At 44.8% G+C, this 27,092-nt stretch overlaps 1 pseudogene; it reads left to right on the top strand.

Annotated features, from left to right (window-relative positions):
- The first annotated feature begins 22,232 nt into the window (after nt 1–22,232).
- On the top strand, nt 22,233–26,794 carry LOC147463829 (uncharacterized; annotated as a pseudogene).
- The last annotated feature ends 298 nt before the right edge of the window (nt 26,795–27,092 follow it).

Genomic DNA, 27,092 nt, shown 5'->3' with positions numbered 1-27,092 from the left:
ATCGTCCAGGACTGTGTTTGCTCAACTAGCACCAATAACAAAGTAGCCGTCCTTGCTGTAACATGAGAACACAACCAGATCACAGCAACGCTTTGGAGTACACAACTTATGCATCGCAAGCAATCATAGGTTCTTTTTCTGGGAGGAAGTAAACTAGAAGTGCTCTGGAATCCGAGACATGAAGGCCCGAAGACGACGGGGAGGCCAATGCAACAATGGTAGGAAAAATTGGATGCACGCCACCAAGATGGACTGTACTATTCTGAGTCTTACATGCAGCGGCCAGGTGGACAATTTCCAATAGTGCAATTTAGACCTCAATTTATTCTCAATCCAATCCAATAATTTTGCATTGTTAACTAACCAAGCCAACGGATAACCAAGATGCCTCACAATCTGATTAGGCTTCAGTATCTCACCTGGCCATAATACAGAGTGCCAATCCATTTGACACAACGGCAACAATTTAGACTTTTGGAAATTCACTTGCAGACCTACAACCAACCCATAAACATGTAGTGCTTCCATGATGCATCGAACATCCTCAGATTGATTTCTAGGCCAAAACATGGAGTCATCCGCATACGCTTGCACCACAAAATGATCACGAGATGGCAGTTCCAATCCATGTAACTGGCCAGATGCCGTTAAGGAGTCTAGATACAACAACAGAGGATGTGTAGCAATAGCATACAATATAGAACTCAAAGGACATCCTTGCCTGACCGATTTACCAAGATCCCATAACCGAGTTAGCTCACCATCAAGAATTCCAACAAATTGACTATGCTCATAGAGAAAATAGACCACCCAACGCATTTTGAACCCAAAGCCCAAAGACGTCATGATCTGAGCAATGAAGCCCAATGAACCGTGTCAAATGCTTTCTCTATATCAACCTCCATGCATTTTGTCTAGTATATTTTGCATACCATTTTTCAAGTTTCCTCTTGTTGTTATGCATCAAAGAGGCTTTAGCTGCACATAATTGCTCTTGTTCCGAATCAGTAAGCTGTCTAGTATCTACAAGACTTTCTAAAGCTTGACAAGTTGCCTTATCTTCCTGCACTTTATCTCTCAGTTGGTACATGTACCACAAACCATAATCCTTTATGGCTGCCTGGATCCGCATGACAAAACGATACCAAGCTACATCCAAATTGATAAACATATGCGAGGCAAGTGGAGGAATCACCTCTTCAATCAAGGTTTAAAAATTGGAATGCCTTGTGTGGAAGATATGCATTATTAATATGCAACAACCGCTTACGGGGAAGCGGAGAATCTGTATCTAATACCTCAAAATAGACCAAGAGCCAAAGAGGAAAATGATCAGATAGAGTAAAGGAACGATCAATCCTCATATCACATGCAAACATATCATATTGCGGAGTGCCCAGTACATATCAACGATCCAATCTGCTCTATATCCAGAGTGAGCATCATGAGTAAAATATAACCCCGCTTTGAAGAGTGAGTACCGGTCCACAGATCCAAAGCACCTGTATTACTGACCATAGCATCCCAAGAAGAACGTTTAGAGCTCAATATATGCGAATGGCCAGTTGTATTGTCCGTGTTTTCAAGTGCATAATTAACGTCCCCGCACCAAAAAGCATGCGAATGCCAGGGGTATTTGACCAAATCTCGCCAAAGATGACTTCCCCCCCCCCCCCCCCCCCCCCCCCCCCCCCCCCCCTTAAAGGGCGAGAGTAGATTTATATTAGAAGAGAGAACAGATTACATTGCGCCAGGACTAAGTCCGACCAGGATACTGATAACATGCCCTACGGGCTATACAAAAGAGGCAAGACCAGATACTGTGATTTAAGCCCCAGGCTTTCATAATTCTCCATCCAAAGTGCTGTTGGCAGGCAGAGCGATGATTTCCCTTTGCAGAAGATGACTTCTTTGTGCCGAGGCAATATAAGAATAAATACCAGCAAATTCCAGAATATTCCCTTGCACAAGACATTGAACGAGCATCCAACGCCTCGTCGAGTCATTATGGGCCAAAACTGGCTGCAATTCATGTCACACGGAACCAATACTAGCATAAGCAATCCAGAATCCCACATAATATGAAGATTGACCAACGAAATCATGCTAATTATGCTCATGTAACACCACTATATCTGCTTTATTTGTATGTACATAATGCCAGATTATCTTCCGCTTGTCGTGGTTGCACAATCCACGCACATTATACGTAAAACACCTAAGAGAAAAATGCATCTGTGCAATATTTACAAAGCACGAGGCACAATCATCAGGTAGAATTGCCCATAGGCACATCCGCTTCCATACTAACAGTCAATAAAGCGGACTCCATATGCGTTCCTTGCGGGATTTTGATGCAACGGCAACGACATACATGTCGACCCAAGCAGTGCATCTTTATATGAGTGAACCACTCTATCCCACGCTTCAACTAGCGACTTATGATCATGAGATGCAGATGCAGAAGTTCCACCACTTCTCCCATCCAAAGCAGACACATAATCTCTTGAGCCAAGCAAAACACGATGCTTTGCAATCTTCTTTGGAGTTTGCCAACTGTCAGTGGAATCTCCCATTTTGGCTTTACGTTTGGTGATGCCTTTGCAATAGGATGCACATTAGCCAAACTCTTATTTTGGTCTTTACTCTGTTTGACCTGTATGCTTCCATTGGAATCCCCATCTTTGGTCTGACAGATGAAGAGGAGGGAGAGGCACCATGAGTTCCAGATGTAGGAACAGCAGAGGGTGGCAATTTCAACAAAGACTCTTGGCATTCAAACTGCATATGGACAAATTTTCCACAGCTGAAACATGCACCTGCAAACTTCCGCCATTTGAGTTTAAATGGCTTTTTGCCTTTTATCGGATCACCAGAGTCAACCGTGATTCCTGACAGTGTCGGTTTATCCGTATCCCACAACACACAATCTTTTGGAATTAGTATCCAAGTTTGAAGGACATATCACTTTGCCCAATTGAGCAGCCAAAAGAGGCAAGAAATGCTTCCAAGTCCATGGAAATCCGACTATTTCCACCCAAACTGGACACCTATGTCCAATCAGACTTTGATAGTCTTTAGTAAGCGCCCATGGCAACACATATGTCATTTGCGAGTTGAAAAACAAAGGCGACATTTCCAACAATTGCGAACGAGCGTCCATATCTGCCAGTAACACTTCATAAAAACCATGGGTATCAAAATATACCCCTCGGACTGCTTGTCTTTTCAATAGAAAATTACCCACTGACCTACATCTAGTGCCGAGGGCATCTTGCCAGGGAAAAACAGGATAACAGCATTCAATGCATATTGTGCAACCAGATCCATAAGCTGCTGAACCGGAATAACCACTTCAGTAGCGGATTGCTGACCTTCCCAGTTGTTCCGAGCATCCGCAAAATCCTCTGACAAACACTCTTTAATGATGTTTACAGCATCCATCAAGAGAGATCAACCTGTTTCCTACGATTGTATACAGCTTCTTCTGCCATAATCAACCAAGACAACAACTTCTATAAGCAAAGCTCTACCTCAATTAAAGTCTACTGCTTCAGATACACAATAATCGAGCGGACACTTCTTTTTTTTTTGTTTTATCAAATTTTCTATGTACATAACCCACAAAAACTCTACATAATTCCTGACAATGCTCCACAAAACTCTGTACAAAAATCTGCACCGTGTATGCTCTCAAAACACCTTTTGAAGACCAATTCACTCCAAAGAACTTCTACTGTCGAGCTGGCCTGAAATGCGAGTTGAACACTAGGCAGGTAGAAACCCCTGCTCGTTGAAAAGTCTCACTCACACACCCTCACACAGTCCAACAAGGCTTACCGAGCACGTAAGCTGCTCTTCCAGAGCAAGAAGGCGCTCTTTCAAGATTGCACTTTTGGCACCTGAATCCTTGCTTTCTAGTTGCAACTGATGTTCTTGTGCACGAAAGCATGCAAGAAGTTGTTCCAACTCCCTCACTCTTTCATGCTCCAATCTATATCTTGAAGCTAAAGACTCTGCTTCCTCACACTCTCTCTCTCTCTCTCTCTCTCTCTCTCTCTCTCTCTCTCTCTCTCTCTCTCTCTCTCTCTCTCTCTCACCCAAAAGTCAATTTATAGAGCAGGAGGAAAACAAAGCTTGTAGAAACCAAACGCTACACACACGCTTGGCACACAATGCACATAGATCCACACACCCACACAAAGTAGAGTAAGGAAAAGCAAGCGAAAACCTAGAAACAAACAAAGCAGGAATGGAAAGGTAAAAAGGAAAGCAAACCGGTCCATCTGCCAGTATTGCAGATTCGTGAAGTTTAGCAACTGTTGCACCTCCACGAAGCGTCGACTTAATTGTGAAGTGTGAACTGTTTTGAAGTGAATCTCTAATGTGTTGTGGTAGAATCTTGACTTGGAGTGTCCCAGTTTGTTACAGTGGTATCAAAGCGTGGCCGATTTCTCTTCTACCGGGAAATCCAATCCTTTTCTCGCAACACTTATGGATTCCAACAGAGATCAGTAGACTTCTTTTGCATCTGGGAATACGGGAGGAGATCATGAAGAAGATTCTCATGAAGAGTACGGCCCACCTCGGCCTACTCATGCCGAGATTGAAGAGATGGAACGTCGACAATTGGTTGACGACGCAACAAAGATGATGATTAGCATTGCGAAGGATCCAAAATTTGCAAAATTTTTCCCTCAAGAATCCTACGAAGAAGTGCACACCCAGTTGGCAGAAGGCCACAGAGCCACCCATCAAACCGGCACTCAAGAAACCTCCTCTGAGGATGTTTACAGAGCAAGAATTGGAAGAGGTGGTTCAGACACAGATCAACCGGCTTTTGGATGCAAACAATAAAGCCAAAAAGCACGCCAAACAACAAAAGAAAGGAACTGAGTTCCCGGGTTATTTGGGTCATCAATCTACTTTTGCATCGGCAAGAAAACAGAAGAAGCGTGTACGATTTGAAGGACTACCTAGTTCTTCTTCTTCTTCTTCTTCTTCTTCTGATAGTTCTTCTAGCTCTTCAGACCCGAGCGAAGAAGACAGAAAAGGGAAAAATCGAAGCAAAAAGCAAAGCTTCGGAAAGGGCAAGAAAAAGGAAAAGAGGCCTAAATTTCGCCCAGTTTCTGACAATTCTACAGAGGACTCATCCTCAAACAGTTCGGACCCCGACGATCACATGTTTTAAGCATTTTTATAAAGCCAACCAATATGAATTCCTCGAAGATAAAAGCAAGAAAGTAAGAGAATTCAAAGAAGGTGGACAATCAATTAAGTTTGACTCTTTTTCTGGATTTCAAGATGCTCCGAGGGCTTTGGCCAAGATTTGGAGGGCTACATCTTTCTTCAAGGGAAATGCTCGAACATGGTGGTCCACCCTTCTACTGAGAAAGGAAGCTCTGGTTAAATGGTCGAAATTCAAAAGGCTTTTTATTTCTTCTTGGCTAACTTATGAGTACGAACAAGATATACGAACTGCTTGGAATCATCTTCGGATGACCAAGGGAGATTCTCTGAACGCGTATTGGGAGAGATTTTGGACCTCATTTCTACCAGCTTCTTCATTTAAGAAGGTCTCATTTAAAGAACAGATTGAGCGGTTTTGTTGCGGACTTCCTACGGAGATCCAAGACTACTGCTTGAAACAAAAGTCAAATTCTATTCAAGAATTGATGGGTCATGCGAATGGGGTTTTGCCATACATTCAAGCAATCTGACTTACCCCACAAATGAGATCTTCACTCAGAGAACCCACTTCTAATAATGAAAGTAGAAAGAGAAAGATTTTCCAAGAAAAGAAAGATAAGGATTCACGACCCCGGCTCACTCTTTGACAGAGGGCCAACTACATCAAAGAGGGGAAGTGTTTTGGATGCGGGGAAAATGGGCACGTCTCCGCGACGAAGTGTCCTAAAAAGGCACAACAAGAGCAGAATGAAGACAGGCCAAAGATTTAGAGAGCAGCTAAGGAACGTGGACAAAAAGGCAAGATGAAAGCAAGACTGGTTCCATATTGCATGGGTACTGACCCAAGCACGATTGATGAAAGTACAGAACTTTGCCGATCTTGGGGCAAAGTGAAAGATCAAGAAGCCTTGATTTTCTTTGATGGAGGAGCCAAGGCCAACTTCATTTCACCTGAATTGGCGGTGCGACTCGAGATTACACCCGATCGGATGGGACCACAAGCAGAGGCAGTTCTAGCGGCACCCGGATGGGACGTGGCCATTACACCTGTCATTGGCAAACTTCGGTTGCATTGTCAGGGGTATTTGAGGCACGAGGACTTCTACATAATGCCCTTGGAAGGTTGTGATGGACTCCTTGGAGTCCCTTGGTACCATAAGAACAACGCCGTGGTCGATTATCAGGCGAAGAAAGCGACATTGACAAATGAAAAGGGCCGAAAAATTGTACTTGATGTGAAATTGAAGGGTGAATCTGTCCCTATTGTATCGGCTTCGGCCATTTCGAAATTAATGAAATCCAATCTGTTTGTTTACTCGATCTTTTTGAAAGAGTTGAATGATGAACATAGGACAAATATGTCTTAATTGATAAAGAACGCCAAGATTTTCTCCACACGCATGCCGATTACTTTGCAAAGGGCCTGTTAGGCGAGTCGCCACCAGCTCGTCCTGAGGATCATACTATTGATCTGATACTTAGAAACACACCACTGAACCAGCCACCTTACCGTGTGGGCCGAGCCCAGAATGAAGAGATTATGAACCAAGTAAAAGACCTCTTGGAAAAGGGTCTTATCCAGTCGAGTACTTCACCTTACTGCTCTCCGGTGTTGTTGGTTTTAAAAAAAGACGGATCTTGGAGAATGTGCATTGATTATAGAGCTCTCAATAAAATCACCATCAAGAACAGAGTTCTGATTCTGAAGATCGATGATATTCTTGATAGACTACATGGATCCTCTTGTTTCAGTAGGATCAATTTAAAAAGCGAATATCATCAGATCCGAATTGCGCCAGGAGATGTCTACAAGACATCTTTTCGAACGAGTTTCGGTTTATATGAATTTTTGGTAATGCCTTTTGGCCTTACCAATGCTCCAGCGACTTTTAACCGAATGATGGACAGGATTTTCAGAGAGTACAGAACTTTTGTTGGCACATTCTTTGATGACATTATAGTCTTCTCTAAGGATGAGGCAGAACATAGACGACATTTTCTACTACAGGTCTTTCAAGCATTGCGAGATCACAAGTTGGTGATCAACGCCAAGAAGAGTGAATTTTTCTTACCAGAGATACACTTTTTGGGACACATCGTCTCAGCAGCAGCACGAGTACAGATGGACCCGACCAAGATTGAGACTATAGGTGATTGGCCCAATTTGAAGAATGTCCATGAAGTTAGAAGATACTTGGGCTTATGTTCTTACTATCGGCGGTTCATTAGAAAGTTTGCAAAGGTTGCTTCCCCTTTGCATATCTTGACACAGAAAGGAGTCCCTTTCTCGTGGGGACCCACAAAGGTGACTTCCTTTCAGACTTTGAAAGAGAAATTGACTACGGGATGAGTTTTGACTTTGCCGGATTTGCAAAAGTCATTTGAAGTATATTGTGATGCTTGTGGTCGTAGTCTGGGTGTGGTTTTAATGCAAGAAGGCCATGTCATTGCCTATGAGAGCCGATTGTTTTCAAGGTCGGAATTGATAGCACATATTTATGAGAAAGAGCTTTTGGCGGTTATCCATGCTCTTACTCAGTGGTGACATTACCTACTTGGAGCCGGTTTTACCGTCTTCACTGATCATCAGAGTTTACGCTACTTCTTGTAACAGAAGCAGCTATCGGAAAAGCAGATGCGGTGGGCTAACATCTTGTCACAGTTTCACTTCCAGATTGTCCATGTGTAGGGATAGAAGAACTTGGTGGCATATGCTTTGTCCCGGAAGCTGTTAGTCTTGGCTATTTTTGGGATTCATCATAGAAGCTTCGAGGACATGGTCGATTAGTACGCCACAGATCCAGATTTTTCAGATGTATTCAGTTGAATACAGAATGGGGAGATAGTAGCGGGATATTCCATTCGCGATGGCTGCTTGATGAAGAAAACGATATTGTGTGTTACACAGCCATTGAGGAAAAAGGTTCTAACCGAATGCCACTGTCCACCATTTATAGGTCACCGCGGCATTGATACCACCTTGAAAGGTGTGGAGCGACACTTCCTTTGGTCAAGACTCAAGAAGGACGTGGACGATTTTGTACGTAGTTGCTTGGTATGCTAGAAGGTCAAGTTTAACAGGCATAAAGCACAGGGATTGTTACAGCCTTTACCCATTCCCACCCGCCCCTGGGAAAGTATTGCTATGAATTTCATTTTTGATCTCCCGAAGACACACAGTGGGCACGATGGTATCTAGACTGTTATTGACAGATTTAGCAAGCAAGCTCATTTCATCCAGTGAAGAAAACAGTCAAGCCGGATCATTTAGCGAGATTGTTCATTGCTCAGCTATTCAGATTACATGGCATGCCTGAGACAATAGTCTTTGACAGAGATCCCCGATTCACGAGTTTGTTTTGGAAGGCTATTTGGGAGAACATTGACACACGGTTGTAGTTCTCGTCATCTTTCCACCCGCAAACAGAAGGGCAATCTGAGATTGCAAATTCAGTCGTACTGGATTTATTGAAGTCTTACATTTCGGATCAGAAGACTCAATGGGAAAAGTTTTTGCCTTTGGTGGAATTTGCCTACAATAACACGATCCACTCTTCGACGGGGAAGGCGTCATTTGAGATTATTGAAGGTGCTACGAAGGTTCCACCCTTCCTAAGCATGAAAGATAAGATTTTTGAAGCCGACCAGTACACGAGGGACTTGGACATTGCTTTTGCCAAGGTCAAGGAGGCTTTAGAGAAATCTCAAGAAAGACACAAGAAGGCAGCAAATCGACACCGTCACAATTTGAAATTAAAGGAAGACAATTGGGTGCTCTTACATTTTGAGAAGGCACGCCTGAGAAAGAAAAAGGGAAAGGAGAGGCTTTTTCCAAAGCTTAGCATGAGATATTATGGACCTTTCCAGATAAAAGAAAAGATAAATGATGTCTCCTTCAGACTGAAGCTGCCCGATACTTAGAGAATTCACTGTTACCATATACATGTGGTAGTGATGTGTGTGAACACACTAGGACCGCCGGGGCATTTTTTCCCTCTAGGAATGTTTTTCCCCCGTGCATTGTATATACGGCCATCACACTAGGGCTATCTATCTTTCTATTGCACACTAAGTAACACACTCTCTATTGTGTGCCTTGAGCTTCCTTCATCTTCTCCAAGCTATGTGTGTTTCTCTGCAACCCTAATTCCAACAATTGGTATCAGAGCAGGTTGCGTCCTCCCGGGCTTAGTCGCCAGCTACTCCAACATACGCCTGCTTACTTTCTCCAATTTTAGTGAGCTTTGGTGAGCGTTCGCAGGTCGACAAATATTTGGATTTTTGATTCGAGCTCATTTCGGCCTTCGTTTCCACTACAGGCAATGCTGCATAGGCTATTTCGTCATTTTGTGCAGAGTTTCTGTCAGTGTCTTTTTTTGCATAACAGGTGCCTTACAGTCTTCTACGGTTTGTGCTATATAGCACGTGTTGTTCCCACTCCGTTTCTTCTATTTTCGGACAGTTTTCACATTAGGTGCAACATTTATCATGGCTGACAACAACATAGATGTCTTCAAGATGTTTGCTGCTGAGGACAGGTTGGATGGGGACAATTACCCTATGTGGGCTTATATGATGCAACATGTTCTTGTGTCAAAGGGCGTCTGAAATATTGTGCAGGGCATTGATGTACGTCCTGGTTCTGAGGATGCAGGCGATGTTGAGGATGTTGCAGGTCTTGCTGCAAGGATTGCTGCTATTAGAGTTGTTTTGCCTACGACAGAACAAGCTCGTTGGGATGTAAAGGATGCGCAGGCTCATGCATTGATTGCGTTGTCTGTGAAGCGCACCATTGTTCCTCACATCCGTTCAACAAAATCTGCAAAACAGGCTTGGGATATTTTGGTTGGTCTTTATGCAAGTCGCAATGAGGCTAAAATTGCTTTGCTGCGTAAAGAGTTGGAGTCAAGGATATCAATGAGCAACTTATTTCTGTAGGTGAAGTCATTTCAGACAATTCCCTTGTGCAGACTGTTCTTGATGCCTTACCAGATTCTTACCAGACTTTTGCTAGTACTTGGAGACTTATGACCCAAGGAAATCCAAAAGTTGTCAAGTTTGATGCATTATGCACATTGCTGTTGCAAGAGTCACTTACTAGAAAAAAAAGGACTAGACAACGTGCAGTTGAATAGGCTTTTATTGCTTCTCAAAGAAAGGGTGGTAACAACAATGCAGCCACTTCTTATGGTTCGGCTGCGAGTGGCAAAACTTCTGTTCCCAATGCTTTTGCTGCCAGCACTTCGGCTGGAAATTCTGGTGATAAGGGCAAAAAGAAGATGCGTTGTCATTATTGTAAAGCTAATGATCACTTGATCAAGTCGTGTCCTAAGTTGAAGGCCAAAGAGGCTAAGAAGAAAGAGGGTGGTTCCACTGCAAATGCTGGTTCCACTACAAATGCAGCCATTTGTTGAGTCTTTTGTAAAAGCAGACTATAATGCTGATGTTGATGTAGAATGGGCTTTTAACGCAGAGTGCACTTACAATCCTGCTGTCCTAAATTTCTAAAGGATGGTTCAGTTCGGGCCACATGCAGGTTGCAGCTTGTGCATAGTGATGTTTGTGGGCCCATGCAAACTCCGTCCTTGGGCAATTACCTGTACTTCGTGACATTCATTGATGATTACACCAGGCATGCATGGGTATTTCCGCTTAAAGCGAAGTCCGAAGTTTTTATGTGCTTCAAACAATTTCTGGCTATGGCTGAAAATGTCTCGAAATGTACTATGGGCACCCTCCGTTCCGATCGAGGGGAGGAGTATATGTCTCATGAATTCAATGCATTTCTGGCTAGTTGTTGGATAAAACACCAATGTACAGTGCCTTATACACCTCATCAAAATGGTGTTGTTGAGAGGAAAAACAGGTCACTTACGGAAATGGCACGATGTATGGTCAAAAGTCAAGCTTTGCCGCATTCTTTTTGGCTTGAGGCTATCATGTGTGCCACTTATGTACTATACAGGTGTCCTATGAAAGCTTTGCAGTCTATTACTCCAGATGAAGCATATCATGATAGAAAGCCTTCTATTGAGCACATGCGTGTTTTTGGCTGTTTGGCATATGCTTTGGTGCCACAAACACAACGCAGAAAATTGGATGATAAGGCCACTTATGTACTATACAGGTGTCCTATGAAAGCTTTGCAGTCTATTACTCCAGATGAAGCATGTCATGATAGAAAGCCTTCTATTGAGCACATGCGTGTTTTTGGCTGTTTGGCATATGCTTTGGTGCCACAAACACAGCGCAGAAAATTGGATGATAAGGCTGTCAAATGTATTTTTGTTGGTTATAGTGCTGAAAGCAAAGGTTACAGGTTGTATTATCCGCAAACAAAACGTATTTTGGGTTCACGGGATGTAGTGTTTGTGGAAGATTCTGTTCAGCCCTTATTGTCATGTACTAGAGACAGTAATGTAAGCTCACAGGACATTTATGACTTTTGTTGCCTCTTTTCAGTGGTGGAAATATGAATGTAAGTTCCAATGAGGCAAATGTACAGCCTATGGGGGTTTCTGAAAATGTTACAGATCAGCCTATTACTGATGCAGATGTACATGATGTAGTTGATGAGGAAAGGGCTGAAAATGAGCAGGCTAGAGGTATGCCAAAATGGCCAGTGCACACTTTGCGTGACAGTAAATTGGATGCACCTTTGTCTAGTCATACTCGTTCAGGCTCTCGCCATGCATCTTATGCATCAGATTGTTATGCTTTGGCTGTGTCTAGCTTACATGATGTTGAGGAGCCTTTGTCTTTTGATGAAGCACAGAATTCAGAAAATTGGATGGCTGCCATGCAATCAGAATATGATGCACTTATAGAAAATGACACATGGACTTTATGTGATTTTCCTCCTGGCAAAAAGGCCATTGGTACGAAGTGGGTTTACAAGTTGAAACCCAAGCCGGATGGTGAGATCGATCTCCATAAGGCTCGACTTGTTGCAAAGGGTTATGCACAGCCAAAAGGCATAGATTATGAAGAGACTTTTGCTCCCACTTGTCGTATGACTACAATGCGTTTTCTATGTGCATTGGCAGCTCATTTTGGTTGGGATGTACATCAATCAGACATTGTTACTGCTTTCTTGAATGGTGACATATTTGAGGAAGTTTATATAACGCAGCCTCGTGGTTTTATTATAAAAGGACAAGAGGACAAAGTGTGCAGATGTAAGAAGGCTTTGTATGGGTTGAAGCAATCTCCTCGTGCTTGGTACGAGAAAGCTGACACTCATTTGGTCAAACGAGGCTTTTGTAACAGTCTAATCACAGGACCAAATGAGAGACATATTGCTGAATTTAAAGCTGATTTGAACGCTACTTCAAGATGAAAGATTTGGGGCTGTTACATCATTACTTGGGTATACAGTTTAAGCAGTGTGATGGTGGTATTGCTTTTTGTCAGAAAAGTTACATAGAGACATTGCTATGTAAGTTTGGACTTGAGGATTGCAAACCTATTGCCACTCCCATGGAGACAGGTTTGAAGTTAAGTCTACATGATGCTTGAGATCCTGCCGATGTGACTCTTTATCAAACTGCTATTGGCTGCCTCATTCATGTATGCAACACGAGGCCGGATATTCAATTTGAAGTCTCACAGGTCAGTAGATTTATGCATAGCCCAGGGTCTAAGCATTGGCAGGCTGTCAAGAGGATTTGCCGCTACCTTAGTGGCACTTTACATCTTGGCTTGTTTTATCCCAAGGGGGGATCATTGCTGCCAGACTTACATGCTTTTTTGCACTCAGATCGGGCTAGTTGTTTTGACACGCGAGTGTCCACAAGTGGTTTTTGTTTCATGCTTGGCAGTTCATGTATATCATGACTGAGCAAGAAGCAACCTACTGTGGACACTTCGAGTTGTGAGGCTGAGTACAGGGCAGTCTTCACAGCTACGGCTGAGTGTGTATGGCTCAGACGCCTTATGGATGATTTGGGTGTTGGACAGGACACTGCCAACACTATTTACACTGACAGTCAGAGCACATTGGTAGTTGCGAGGAACCTAGTTTTTCATGCTTGCACAAAGCACATTGAGGTGCATTACCACTTCAGCAGGAGAGATCAGCTTGGCTTATGTGCCAACACAGGACAACCTTGTAGATCTTTTCACAAAGGCATTGTCTCGTGAGAAGCTCGAAGCTTTCCGCAAAGCTTTGGGCTTACTCCCCTTTGTGGACTGATCATGTCCTCAAGGCATGGCACTTCCCTTTACTCATGTGCGAGCTCTCGTTCACCGCATCACTCCAGGGGGGTTTTGTTACCATATACATGTGGTAGTGATGTGTGTGAACACACTAGGACCGCCGGGGCCTTTTTTTCCTTTTTAGAAGTTTTTTCCCCCCGTGCATTGTATATACGCCCATCACTCTAGGGCTATCTATCTTTCTATTGCACACTAAGTAACACACTCTCTATTGTGTGCCTTGAGCTTCCTTCGTCTTCTCCAAGTTGTGTGTGTTTCTCTGCAACCCTAATTCCAACATTCACAATGCTTTTCATGTGAGTCTCTTGAAGCGTTTTAAAGACGATGTCCCCGATGATGGGGAGCCAGATGAGCAACCCGAAGTGGAGGAAAGCGAGGAGATACTCGTTTCAGAACGGATATTGGCACATAAAGATAGAAAGATTAAAGGTAAAGTGATTAGGCAGTTCTTGGTTAAATTCAAGAACTATCATGCATTGGATGCGAAGTGGATGGAGGAGGACCTAGCAGATACTCCTCAGATTGTGAACCTTTACCTTGAAGCATTCGGTTTCGCATAGTCTACTCCGAGAGAAGTTCGATTTCAACATGAGAGAATCTAGTGCAGCGGGTTTGCACAAGTCACTCCGCTCCTTTGTCAACAGATTGCCCCGATTTTTTATATAGTCACTGATGTCCCTTTGGGTTTCAGGGAGACTGCTAAACTGACAGTGTTCTGCTGTATGACTTTATGAACTGAAATTCCCGATAATGAATATAATACTGATTGATAACTTGTTTGAGCGCAAGAACTGATAGACGAAATGAATGCAGCATTTCGGTCTCATAAATCTTTATAGACATGATTGTAATATGGATTAGTTAATCCAGCATCTATGAGGTCCCGACTGGATCTAGATGCGATTGCTAAATACGTTGCAGATTAATCATGGTCTGAGATTTGGAATGAATTTGAATGTGATTTGTCATGTGATGTCAAGTGATGTTCTGTGATGTCCAATGATGTGACTGTCGATTGGTACATGTGCTAGATGTGTTGTTCCTAGTGCGTCGGTACTAACAGTCAGTGTCTACTAAGACAGTTTATGTTCTTTGTCTATTTTGCAGGCATAAACGAGGGCGATTACAATGCTTTCAAGAGGGGGGTATGTCACAAATGGGTAACGTGGCAGCAAACCCGGACACACATTGACACGTGGCAGCAATACCGACCCCCGTACAATGCACTTGCATGCTGACGTGGCCACTGTATGGATCTTCCAGAAAAAGCGGCTGAATTTACGGAGGTGTTGACGTGGCATAGCGTACGGATCCCCTGAAATTACGCTGGCTGTTTTTATGGCAGCTTTTGGGCCAGTTGCTTTTAAATTGAAAGCTTTTCAAGTTAATGCTTTTGGGGCTCTGCTTTTGGGCATCCCTTGTATCAATAAATAAGTGGGCAGGGCCTCACTTCTCAGAGCATCTGGATGCAGAGTCTGAGAGTGAGCACCTAGCCACTCTCTTGTACTTTGAACATAGACTAATACAAAAAGAAATACTGAAAGGGGCGCCAGTCTCTGGGGCCAATATCTCTAGGCACGTAACTCCGTCGGCGGCCGTGTCGACTGAATTGTGAGGTGTGAACTGTTTTGAAGTGAATCTCTATTGTGTCGCAGTAGAATCTTGACTTGGAGTGTCCAAGTTTGTTACACTTCAAATGACTTTGGCAAGTCCGGCAAAGTCAACACTGGTCCAGTAGTCAGTTTTTCTTTAAGTGTTTGAAAGACAGTCACCTCTGTCGGTCCCCACGAGAAAGGGACTCCTTTCTGAGTCAAAATGTGCAAATGGGAAGCTACCTATGCAAACTTTCAAATGAACCGTGGGTAGTAAGAACACAAGCCCAAGAAGCTTCCAACTTCATGAAAATTCTTCAAATGGGGCTAGTCACATACAGTCTCAATCTTGGCCGGGTCAATGTGTACTTCTGTTGTTGAGACAATGTGTCCCAAAAAGTGTATCTCCGGTAAGAAAAATTCACTTCTTTTGGCATTAATAACTAATTTGTGATCATGCAATGCCTGAAAGACCTGCAAGATGGTGTCGATGTTCTGCTTCATCCTTGGAGAAGACTATAATGTCATCAAAGAAAGTGCCGACAAACGATCGATACTCTCGGAAATCCTATCCATCATTCGGTTGAAAGTCGCTGGAGCATTGGTAAGGCTAAAAGGCACCATCAAAAATCCATACAAACCGAAACTTGTCCGAAAGGCGACCCAGAACGGTTCTGATTTGATGATATGCGCTTTTCAAATCAATCCTGTTGAAACAAAAGGATCCCTTAAGTCGGTCAAGAATATCATCGATCCTTTGAATCGGAAATCTGTTTTTAATAGTGATTTAATTGAGAGCTCTCTAATCAATGCACATTCTCCAAGATCCGTCTTTCTTTAATACCAACAACACCGGAGAGCAGTAGAGTGAAGTACTCGACTGGATAAGACCCTTTTCAAGGTCTTTCACTTGGTTCATGATCTCTTCATTCTGGGCTCAGCTAAAACGGTAAGGTGGTGGGTTCGATGGTGCGCTTCCAGGAATCAGATTAATAGTGTGATCCCCAAGAAGAGATGGGGGCAACTTGCCTGGCAGGCCCTCAAAGAAACAATCAGCATGTGTGTGGAGAAAATCTTGGCGTTCTTTGTCAAGCTTAGACATGTTCGTTCTGTGTTCATCATTTAACTCTTTCATATAGATTGAGTAAACAAAGAAACTGGATTTCATTAATTTGGAAACGACCGAAATCGATACAATAGGGACGGAGTCGCCCTTCAATTTTTACATCAAGTACAATTTTTCGGCCCTTTTCATTAGTCAAAGTCGCTTTTCTAGCCCCATAGTCGACCACGGCGTTGTTCTTATGGTACCAAGGGACTCCTAGGAGGACGTCACAGCCTTCCAAAGGCATGATGTGGAAGTCCTCGTGCCGTAAATATCCCTGAAAATGCAACTGAAGTTTGCCAATGATAGGTGTAATGGCTATGTCCGGTTCGGGTGCCGCTAGAACTGCCTCTGCTGGTGGTCCCATCCTGTCGCGTGTAATCTCGAGCCGCGCCGCCAATTCAGGTGAAATGAAGTTGGCCTTGGCTTCTCCATTGAAGAAAATTAGGGCTTCTTGATCTTTCACTTTGCCCCATGCTCGGCAAAGTTCTGTACTTTCATCTATCAGGCTTGGGTCAGTACCCATGCAATCTGGTACCAATCCTGCTTTCATCTTGCCTTTTCTGCCACGTTCCTCTGCTACTCTAGAACTCTCTGGCCTGTCTTCAGTCTGTCCTTGCTGTGCCTTTTTGGGGCACTTTGCGGAGATGTGCCCTTGTTCTCCGCAACCAAAACACATCCCCTCTTTGATATAGTTAGCCCTTTCTCGAAGAGTCAGTCGGGGTCGTAAATCATTCTTTTCTTGAGAACTCTTTTTCTTTCTACTTTCATTGTTGGAGGTCTGTCTGGTTCTCTGAGTCAAGATCTCATTAGTGGGTAGGTCAAATTTCCCGAATGTATCAAGAAACCCCGTTTCGCATGACCCATTAATTCTTGGATAGAATTCGACTTTTGTTCAAGGCAGTAGTCTCGGATCTCTGTAGGAAGTCCGCTGCAAAACCGTTGAATGTGTTCCTTAAAAGTGACCTTCTTAAATGAAGAGGTTGGTAGAAAAGAGTCCCAAAACCTCTCGCAATAAGCGTCCAAAGAATCTCCCTTGGTCCTCTGAAGATGGCTCCAAGTGGTTCTTATATCCCGTTCGTACTCTCGGGTCATCCAAGAAGAAATAAAGAGCCTTTTGAATTTCAACCACTTGACAAGAGCTTCTTTCCTCGGAAGAAGAGTGGACCACCATGTTAGAGCATTTCCTTTAAGAAAAGATGCAACCCTCCTAATCTTGGAGTGCTCTGAGTAGTGCCCTCCAGAGAAGGCTATGTCAAACTGTTGGAAGAAGGTCAAAGCCCTTAGAGCATCTCGGAATCCAGAAAAGGATTCCAATTTTTATCGAATGTCCACCTTCTTTAAATTCTTTTGTTTTCTTGCTTTTGTCCTCGAGGAAGTCATATTGGTTGGCTATGTAGCAGTGCTTCTTCTTTGGATAAAACATATGGTCATTGGAGTCTGAACTTCGTAGAGCTATCAGAAACTCAGAATCTGAGTTTCTTTGCCTTTTTCTTGCCCTTTCCAAAGCTTTGATTTTTGCCTTTTTTGTCCTCGTCGCTTGAGTCAGAAGAGCTAGAAGAACTGTCAGAAGAAGAGGAAGAAGAAGAACTGGGTAGTCCTTCAAAGCGTACACGCTTCTTCTGCTTTCTTGCGGATGCAAAAGAAGATTGATGGCCCAAATAACCAGGGTAGTCATGTTAAAGTTTAGGCATCTCAAGTGAGTTGCACAATGTGATCCCATTATTTAGTTTGGCTTTTAGGTATTTATTTTACTTATTTGTCAAAGTCTTGGGTAGGGCAATTTACTAGGCTTGCTATATAAGCAACTCCTTGCCTCCATTGTATACACATTCAGTTATTCATTGCCAAGGTTGATTGGTTCAGCTGACTCTCTCTCTCTCTCTCTCTCTCTCTCTCTCTCCCCCCCCCCCCTTGGTCTCTACGCTTTCGCATCGTCGACTTGACATGGTATCGGAGTTTAGTGCTTGAAGCCCTTGGCGTGGAGGAGTCGTGCAGAGCTTGAGAAGAGAACCGCATCCCATGTTGGTCGTCGGCATCCTCTTAAAGCCCAGAGCGTTTTAAAACATTGGGCGTTTTTGGCTCCTTCACCGGCGTTTGATGTTTTGGGCGTTTTCCCGGCATTGCTTGCTTTCGCAGCGTTTTAAAATGCTAGCAGTAGAGGCAGCGAGCTCCCTCAAGTTCCCCTAGCAGTGCCCCCTCCCGCTAGCGTTTTGAGACGCCCTGCGCGTTAGCGCCTTGCCCCCTGTGCAGCGTTTTGAGACGCCCTGTCCCCTCCTATGCAGCATTTTGAGACGCTCAATGCGTCAGCGCCCTGCCCCCTCGTGTGCACCGTTTTGAAACACCGACTACATCAGACCTTGGCCTTGCAACGACAGCCAATTCCCATCTGCGTTTTGATACGCTGTGTTGACAGCGGCTAGGCAGCTTGTCCCCCTCCCAACAGCGTTTGAAACGCCGATCGGTGGCCCAACCTCCCCTCCCTCCCCTTCTCCTTCGTGTGGCAGCATTTCAAAATGCTGTCCCCTAGAAGTCTCTCGGGGCTTTTTGAGCAGCAGCAGAGACAATTGAGATGATTGCTCTCTTGGACGACTGGAGCTACGAGATTGGAGCCTAGAGAGGGATTGGTGGGAGTTACGAGCGGTTTCAAGTGCCAGAGAGGGATAGCAGAGGGTGTGGAGCAGTTTGGCAGAATGCCGTGGAGCGGATTGGCTTGGATAACGGAACTCTTCACCCTTGTTATGCACATTTTATTGTGGAGCTTTGGATTTGTTCAAGGCGTGCAACCACAGGGCAAACGTGCGAAGCGGCTATCATTGACAGAGTTTCGGATGTCAGAGAGGGATAGCAGATTGTGCAGAGTCCATTGCGTGTGGAGTTCCCTTTACGGTGGAATTGAAGCGGCTTGGATCTTTTTTGGCTTGGTTTGTACGGCCTTTTTTTGGAGTGCGAGAAGGTACCCAATTACCAGATTTTGCAACCTCAATATGTCCCTACCTTGCTCGAGGCATGACAAAATCGACCAAAACCAACCAAAAGCTATGGATATCGGATCGTCAACCATCCATTTAGCGGCCTATGCATCGGCACAGTTCTCAAGGAACTCGATAAATTGTTTGGCTCAAGTTTGTGAAGTCAAAAGCAAATGGCAGAGTTTGCTAGAGAACAACGGCAAAGGTCAGTTGGACACGGATGGAAGAATCAGAACTCAGTTAGCTACCTCGGTATCCGAGAGGTACAGCCACAGTCATGAATGTGATTCAACTCTTTGTTTCGATCGAGAGTTTGAAGCCAAAGGCAAAAGCAGGAACTCGTAGATAGACGAGGACAAAGGCAAGCTGGACAGAGATTACGGTAATAAAGATTTGACAGAGGAGATTGGCATGGCACACGTGGCGGTGTCCACAGTGGCCTTGACGTCAGATTTCTAGTCAAATGACAGGTGTCACCACTAGCTTCAGCCAGAGAGAGGCTTGTGAGTGGCAGAGAGGGGCAAGCAATGCTCCCTGTAATTAATTTGGACCCTTGTGTTGGAGCTCAAGTTATTGGTGTTTGGACCCGTAGGTCGGAGTTCAATGCACTAGCAAGGAACCAATCAGACGTCAAACATATGGATGGGCTAGCCAATTCATTGTTGTGGGCCGGCTCATGGACACGATGTGTTCCAATAGTTCATTATCTTGGAGTTTTATATTTTGGACGTGATGTGTTCATAGTTTACGAATAGGGATTATTGGACGTAGTATGGTATATAGTTCAAAGTTTCTACAAAGGCAACCGATGCTCAAGATGGCATTACTTTCAGGTACAAAGTTGAGGAGAGCAACACTGAGGTGTATCCAGTATCCCGGCTGGCTGCTGGAGTGTCCATGGTAGCTTCTTCTTGGTCTCACTATCGATGTCCACTATGAGCTGCAAAGAGGGTGTTAAAGTTTAGGCATCTCAAGTGAACTGCCCAATGTGATCCCATTATTTAGTTTGGCTTTTAGGTATTTATTTTACTTATTTTTCAAAGTCTTGGGTAGGGCAATTTACTAGGCTTGCTATATAAGCAACCCCTTGCCTCCATTGTATACACATTTAGTTATTCATTGCCAAGGTTGATTGGTTCAGCAGACTCTGTCTCTCTCTCTCTCTCTCTCTCTCTACGCTTCCGCAATCGTCGACTTTGACAAGTCAGTCCCCTTCTTGCGCTTTTCCAATTTCTTTTTGGATTGATTTTTCGTGTCCAAAAGCTGACTGATATGAGTCTACACCACCTCTTGAAGTTCTTGTTCTGTAAACATCCTCGGAGAAGGAGGTTTCTTGATTGCAGGTTTGATTGGTGGTTCGGTGGCTTTTTGCCATTGAATGTGGACTTCAACGATGGATTGCTGAGACAAAAAATTTGCAAACTAAGGGTGTTTCGCAAATTTAATCATCTGTTTTGTGCACTCATCAACCTACTATGGATGCTAAATCTCTTGAAGTTCATACTGAGTAGGCCGAGGTGGCCCGTACTCTTTCTTTGTTAATTCGTTTAAATCTTCTGCGTGGTCTCCTCCCGCATCAGCGGATGCAGAAGAAGTCGACAGATTCTTTTCGGAATCCATAAGTGTTGCGAAATAAGAGATCGAATTCCCCGGTAGAAGAGAAATTGGCCATGCTCTGATACCACTGTAACAAACTTGGACACCCCAAGTCAAGATTTTGTCGCGACACAGCAAAGATTCACTTCAAAATAACTCATCGAACAAAAGAGAGTCGACACGGCCCGACGTAGTTCTGTGCCAAGAGATATTGGCCCCAAAGACTAGCGCCCCTTTCGCTATTTATTTTTATATTAATCTTTGAGCAAAGTACAATTGAGCCCGCGGGTGCTCACTCTCAGACTCTGCATCAAGATGCTTTGAGAAGTGAGCCCCTAAGGCCTCTTATAAAGAATTTACAAGGGATGCTAAAAGCAGAGCCCAAAAGCTGCCAGTGCTAAAAACTGCCCAAAAAACTATCAAAGTAATTTGCGAAAAATCCGTACGCCCTATCATTACAAAAAGCGGACATCCGTACTGTCTACCACATCAGCATGTGTCAGCGCATATCGTGGAGATCCGTACAACCAGCGAGCGCTAGTCGCGGAATTTCGTTTTGCCACATCAGCCTGTCGATGCATTTTGGGGGGTGTGCCACATCACCATGTGTGTGTGTGTGTGTGTGCGCGCACACACATGCATATGCGTACTGGTGGCTGTGCCATGTCAGCACTTTGTGACAGGAACCCCTATCCCTAGGGTTACCCGGGGTCGGTGTCTAGCTCTCTACAATTCTGCTACTAAATATGTGCAACAGGTCTCTTTCAGCATTTTACCAATCATTTAGGATCGGGGGGCCTTTTGCCAGGACGTAGGGCAATTTCCCAATTGCCCTTTATAGACAGCCCCTCTCCTTGTATTCTTGGCATGTTGATGCAATGCAAAGATCCAACGTTTGGGGCACACTCGTTCTCTCTCTAGAGTTTCCCTATTAGAGCGCACCGTGTGTGTGTGTGTTTTTCTCTCTCTAGCATTTTTCCCAGCACCATCAATCTCTCTCCTCCTCAGCATTTTGACCATCAAACTCCATTCCTTGTACTAGCGCTCCCTATCCTCTCCGCACTGAGCCCCTACACGTGTGTTTACATGCGTGCTTGGCTGCCCGTGCCTGTTCGGTGGGTGGTACGCGCTAGGAGCTTGACGATGAGCAGATTCATCGCGATCGATATGAGAACTATTGGTTGCCGATTCCCGAGAGAAGGTTTGCTCGCAGTTGCAGAGGAGTTCATCACCCGGTTCACCCTTTTCCGCTGCACCTTTGACATGGTATCAGAGCCACGGCGTGCTCTCGAATCGGATTGGTGATTTGTGCGAATTTGTGGTGCTGATTTTCCGCGACGAAAAGAGACGGTTTGCTGTTTTTTCTGCGGTTTTCACTCTTTTGGGGCTGATTTCGGTTGTATGGGAAGATTTTCAGATTTTAACTTCTACCTCGACCTAGCCTTATCGCATGCCTAAATTTTCCAACACCATGGAGAGGACTGATGATTCTGAAACAAGTTCAGCCCATGATGGCGAAGCGGAAGAGAACGGCGACGATGCACCCACCGTCAACGAGGAATGGGGAGATTGGTCCCAGTTCTACCCAGCATAGGTGATCAACCAATCAAGATACCTACCCTCCCTACCTTTCCCTCGGATCGGCAATTGAATGGAGACGACTATGCCATTTGGAAAGCCGCCATGATGGCTGTCTTTGACTCTTACGAGCTTGGAGGTTTTGTCTCGAGCAACTTTCAAAAGCCAAAGGACCCTGTGGGAGCGAAGTTATGGGAGCATGTCAATGCTCGGATTCAGTCTTTCATTATCCTCAATAGTACACCATCAGTTATTAGCAACATACAATTGATGAAAGATGCAAAGTTGATTTGGGATCGGCTTTCTTCCCTTTATGATCGAGTTTCTCCAATGAAGTGGATAGCCCTCGAGGTACAATTGAGGACCTTGGATGCGAAGCACTCTTCCATGCGGGGTCACATCAACAAGATGCAAGAGCTTGAACAAGAGATACTTCATATGGAAAGCTTATCAGTTCAGAGGACATGGCCATACAGCTTTTGGCCCAATTGCCTCCTCGGTACTCAACCTTCTATTCTTCTTTCATTATGAGTCCCCAACCTTTGTTCATCAAGATTCTCCCCACAAAGGACTCTCCAAGGACATCAGAGGTCAAGTTGACTCTTGCGGGTCGAGATGATCATGATTGGATTCCGGATAGTGGTGCCTCACGGCACATGACCTCCCATAGCCATAATTCTCTGCAAGTGTAGCACCTCTTTTCACTCCAAAGTGATGGTATATGGAAAGACAGTAAAAGGGGTGGTAGCCACATTTATAGATGACACAGATGTCTGGATCTATATTGAACACATGAATGGTATGCCAAAGATAGAACCCATCCGCCTCAACATGTCCAACACCCAAAACTGTGCAAGCAGCTCTAGAAAAGCTATTTTTACAGAATACTTCGGGACCTGACATCTGTCCTCAAAAGCAGCTAATGTAAAATCCTCACACCACGAATGCAAGAGAACTGAACTATTCCCAAAGCCAAAAGGAGTGCGGCTCACAATGTAACAGGCGGGCACCACGTGCCCATGGAAAAGAACGGACCGAACAGACTTTAGACGCTTCAAAAAAACTGAACTGAAAGAGATGCATGATACACGAGACATGGAGTGGCAGAGTTCCACCCCAAGAGAGCACTGTCCCTAAACCATGGCTCCCCTTTCGGTATTTCTTCATATTGCTTCAACTTAGTACAATGGTTGTGGCTCTACTCTGCATCTGCCCGCGGTAGAAATGCTAGAGAGAGCCGACTTAAAGGCCCTAGGCCTTCTGAAAGCAGTTTACATGAAAAGCATTAAACCCAAAAGCATATGGTCCAAAAGCTGGCGCTGAAAAGCTGCCAGCGCAAAGTCCAAAAATCCATAGAACTGCCACATCGGCAGTCAGTAGCGCAATTTGTGGAAGTCCGTACAATTTGCCACGTCATCGTGTCAGCGTGAAGTCCGGGTGTCCGTACAGCAGGCTGCCACTTCATCAATTTATACGCAAGGTCTTTGTGTGTGTGACTCCTTAATTTTAGGCCCCATCAGACAGTGGTCCCGTAGGTTGGTTGGGGGTTAGGATTTTAATCCTAACCCTTCTTTGATAATTAGGCCATTCGGCGAGGGTTGGTAAAGAGTTCTCCGCCGAGATCTGCAGATTGGCTAGGGTTAGGCTCAAGGAGCCCTAACCTATTAGATCTTTAGTGGCTTGACATGTCCGAAGTTTATCTGAGGGTCATTCGGTTTTCTCATTCCATATCGGAGCCCTTGATATTCTGGCGTAGCAAAATTAGCAAACTACGCTGATCTGTGACAGGTGTCTCGATGCACTAAAATTACATACGCAAGCAATCTCACCCAATTAGGAATATTAACTGGTTGGCACATCACAATGCAACACAAATGCTTACATATGCATGTTACAAGACACAGAAACATTAAGTCGCCGATGAACACTCCCCTACAAATAACCATCTCAAACCATGCCATGAGCTGTTCAACAACTCCCTCATCACTCCTTTCGCAAATAACCTAGAGAGGTCCGGGCCATGAGATATAGAAGCCTTTTACAACCAAACGCTCCAAAGACCATAGCCTGGGTCGCTTGAAGATGTTGAGAGTAACGACTACTCAAACCTAATACTCCCCCGTAAATAACCATCAAGGTCCGGGCCATGAGTTAAAACCATAGAAACAGAAAACGGCATTTCCTATGTGTTGAAACGTTGAAATGGGTATGGGAGTCCAACTCAAATGTTGCAACGCCATGAAATGATGTGAGTTCGATTCCAGAGAGAGAGCGCTTTTTTCCTCTCCTTTAGACAGCACGTTCGATTCCCAGACACGTTGGCGCTTTTTTCCTCTCCTTTAGACAGCACGTTCGATTCCCAGACACGTTGTAGTCTAATCTAAGGGCTCAAATGGGTAACGTTTAAAAATGTGTACACGTGTCATGTTGCCCAGCATACAATAGTTCTAAAGATTGGATTCATTTAAAAAAAAATCTACGCTAAATTTGCAGAGATACGCGTTCTCTCAACGGTGCAAATTTTTGGCTCTTACACACGCATACATCAACTTTCAGCTCTCTCTCTCTCTCTCTCTCTCTCTCTCACACACACACACACACACACACACACACACACACACACACACACACACACACACACACACACACACACACACACACACACACACACACACACACACACACACACACACACACACACACACACACGTGTATGGCATGCCATTTCTAGACCCGTTTCGATTGCCTAACTGTCAACCGTTTCAGTTTCTGTTGCCGTTTCCTGGTAACTATGGTAAAAACACTACTTTTAAGACATTCAATACTCCACCACAAGTGTCAGGACACGGGTCCTACGGGCAGGGCCCTACCCTAAAGGGGGGTCACGGAACCTGGCCATGGGCCAGCTAGCAGTGTGGACAGGGGATCCTAGGGCTAAGAGCCTATAAGTATGGGCGGTTGGGTGGAGGATCCAGGTCACTAGCTCCTAGGGTTCTCTCATTGGTATCAGAGCAAGGTGGAGAGGAAGGAGCAGGGAAGACGGAGATGGTGATTGTTCATGGTGATGCATGGCTTTCACGGAAGCTCGGTCTCTCTCTCTCTCTCTCTCTCTCTCTCTCTCTCTCTCTCTCTCTCTCTCTCTCTCGTCGTGGACCTTCCTTTGCATGCTTTTTGCATGCTCATGCTATTCTCGACGGGGGAGGAGCGCCCTTGACAGGCGGGGAAGGCGTGGTCCTTGAAGGGAGGTCGAGGTCGTGGGCATGACCCCTTGAAAGGCACAGAGCCGAGGGAGGAGCCTCTTAACTGCAGACTCGAAGGGAGGTAGGTATGGTGGGAAACTGTGCTTGTGGGGAGGAGGCCGCCAGTGGACCTGCACCAAAACCCACGATGTGGGTGTCTACAGCAGCGCGGGGGGCTACGCTGTAACTTTCGACACGGTGGGGCATCAGGTTGCGCAACCCTGCTGCCCGCAGGGCTCAGTCAATCGATGAGCGCAAGGCCGCCATCGCTGTTGCCTGCAGGGAGTTTTTTTTTCGAATTTTTTTAAAAATTTACTTTAGGGTTATCAACCCATCCCCTTGGTAGGGGCAAGGCCCCACGTCCGCTTAGGCATGCAAAGCTCCGATTGGGCAGGCAAAGGAGCCATGGCTCTAAAGGAACATGCGATTCAAGCTCATGTGCAGAAAATTTACAAGCTACCTCTCGAAACCTCTCCATGTCGGGATTGCAAGTGGAGTCCAAGGCAAACAGTGCTCGGGAAGCAGGGCGTTTAGTTTGCCATGATGCAAGGTTTCTAACTTCGACATGGATTGGAAATCACATGCAAGGCATCACTAGCGGCGGGCGCTGATTGTTTTGAAAGGAATCCGGCCGACTCCCAGATTCAAGCAATACCAAGTCTAGTACCGATTTGGACACCAGACTCGAGAATTTATGGATCCCACAGGAGAGATCCAATACCATGCACGACACGGTCGTGGGTTGGCATCTTGGCGAGGCTTCAAGGTGCATCTGCTAACGCTCCAGGTATTTTTGTTTCTGTTTCGGCATTACTTTTGCATTCTTTACAATCCTCTGGACTTTGTTTGGTTTTGTGAATTCCGGCTGGTGCAATGGTTGCCACCCAAGGGATAGGTAGAGTTTATCAAGCAAGGCTTGAATGATTCTACGGCAACGCTCTTGTTCAAGGTGCACAGACCTCGGCATGGCCAATTTCTGAAAGTCTGCACGAGCTTTTCTTTCTTTCCCTCTGAGTTTAGGGGTGCGGAGAAGCAAGGCTTCTATACGTATACATCGTTAAACCGCACCATGTGGTGATACCAACACTAATGCTAGGGTGCTGATTATCACGATCCATGGCACTCAAATCTAGTAGGTAAGAGCATGGAAGTTCGCACAAGATTCCAAATTGGTTGCGCATTGGGCAAGGCCCTTGGCAGCAAGAAGTAGAGTAGTATTGAGCATGTGTTTGATAACTCTAGTATGCACTAGCATGGATGATCATGGCTATCATTCATAGAGCCAAGCAGGTACGAGCGGCATAATTTGCACGTGTTCTACTATTTTTCGATTACATTACACTTTGATACGGTCAATTGTTTGTGCATGATCGACAAGGTCGACTCTCTTTGCTATGACATCTGTCCTCACTGATAGCATTTATTGGCAACGAGGCCAGACATAGTTATCTGAGGCATGGCTTCTTTTGCGTACCTTGATAGAGCACGCTCGTCAAAGGTTCCATTTTCTTTCAAAGGCAAGGCCTATTACTGGACTTGTTGAAGGCAGCAAGTTGCTCGGCATGGCCCACTCCTTGGAACTGTCTCTCCAAGCCAACATAGG

This window comes from Adiantum capillus-veneris, chromosome 2 (assembly GCF_014529385.1).
Source record: "Adiantum capillus-veneris isolate H3 chromosome 2, ASM1452938v2, whole genome shotgun sequence".
NCBI classification, from domain to species: Eukaryota; Viridiplantae; Streptophyta; class Polypodiopsida; order Polypodiales; family Pteridaceae; genus Adiantum; species Adiantum capillus-veneris.
The sequence above is the reverse complement of the archived record's forward strand: the minus strand, read 5'-3'. Positions and strand labels throughout refer to the sequence as shown.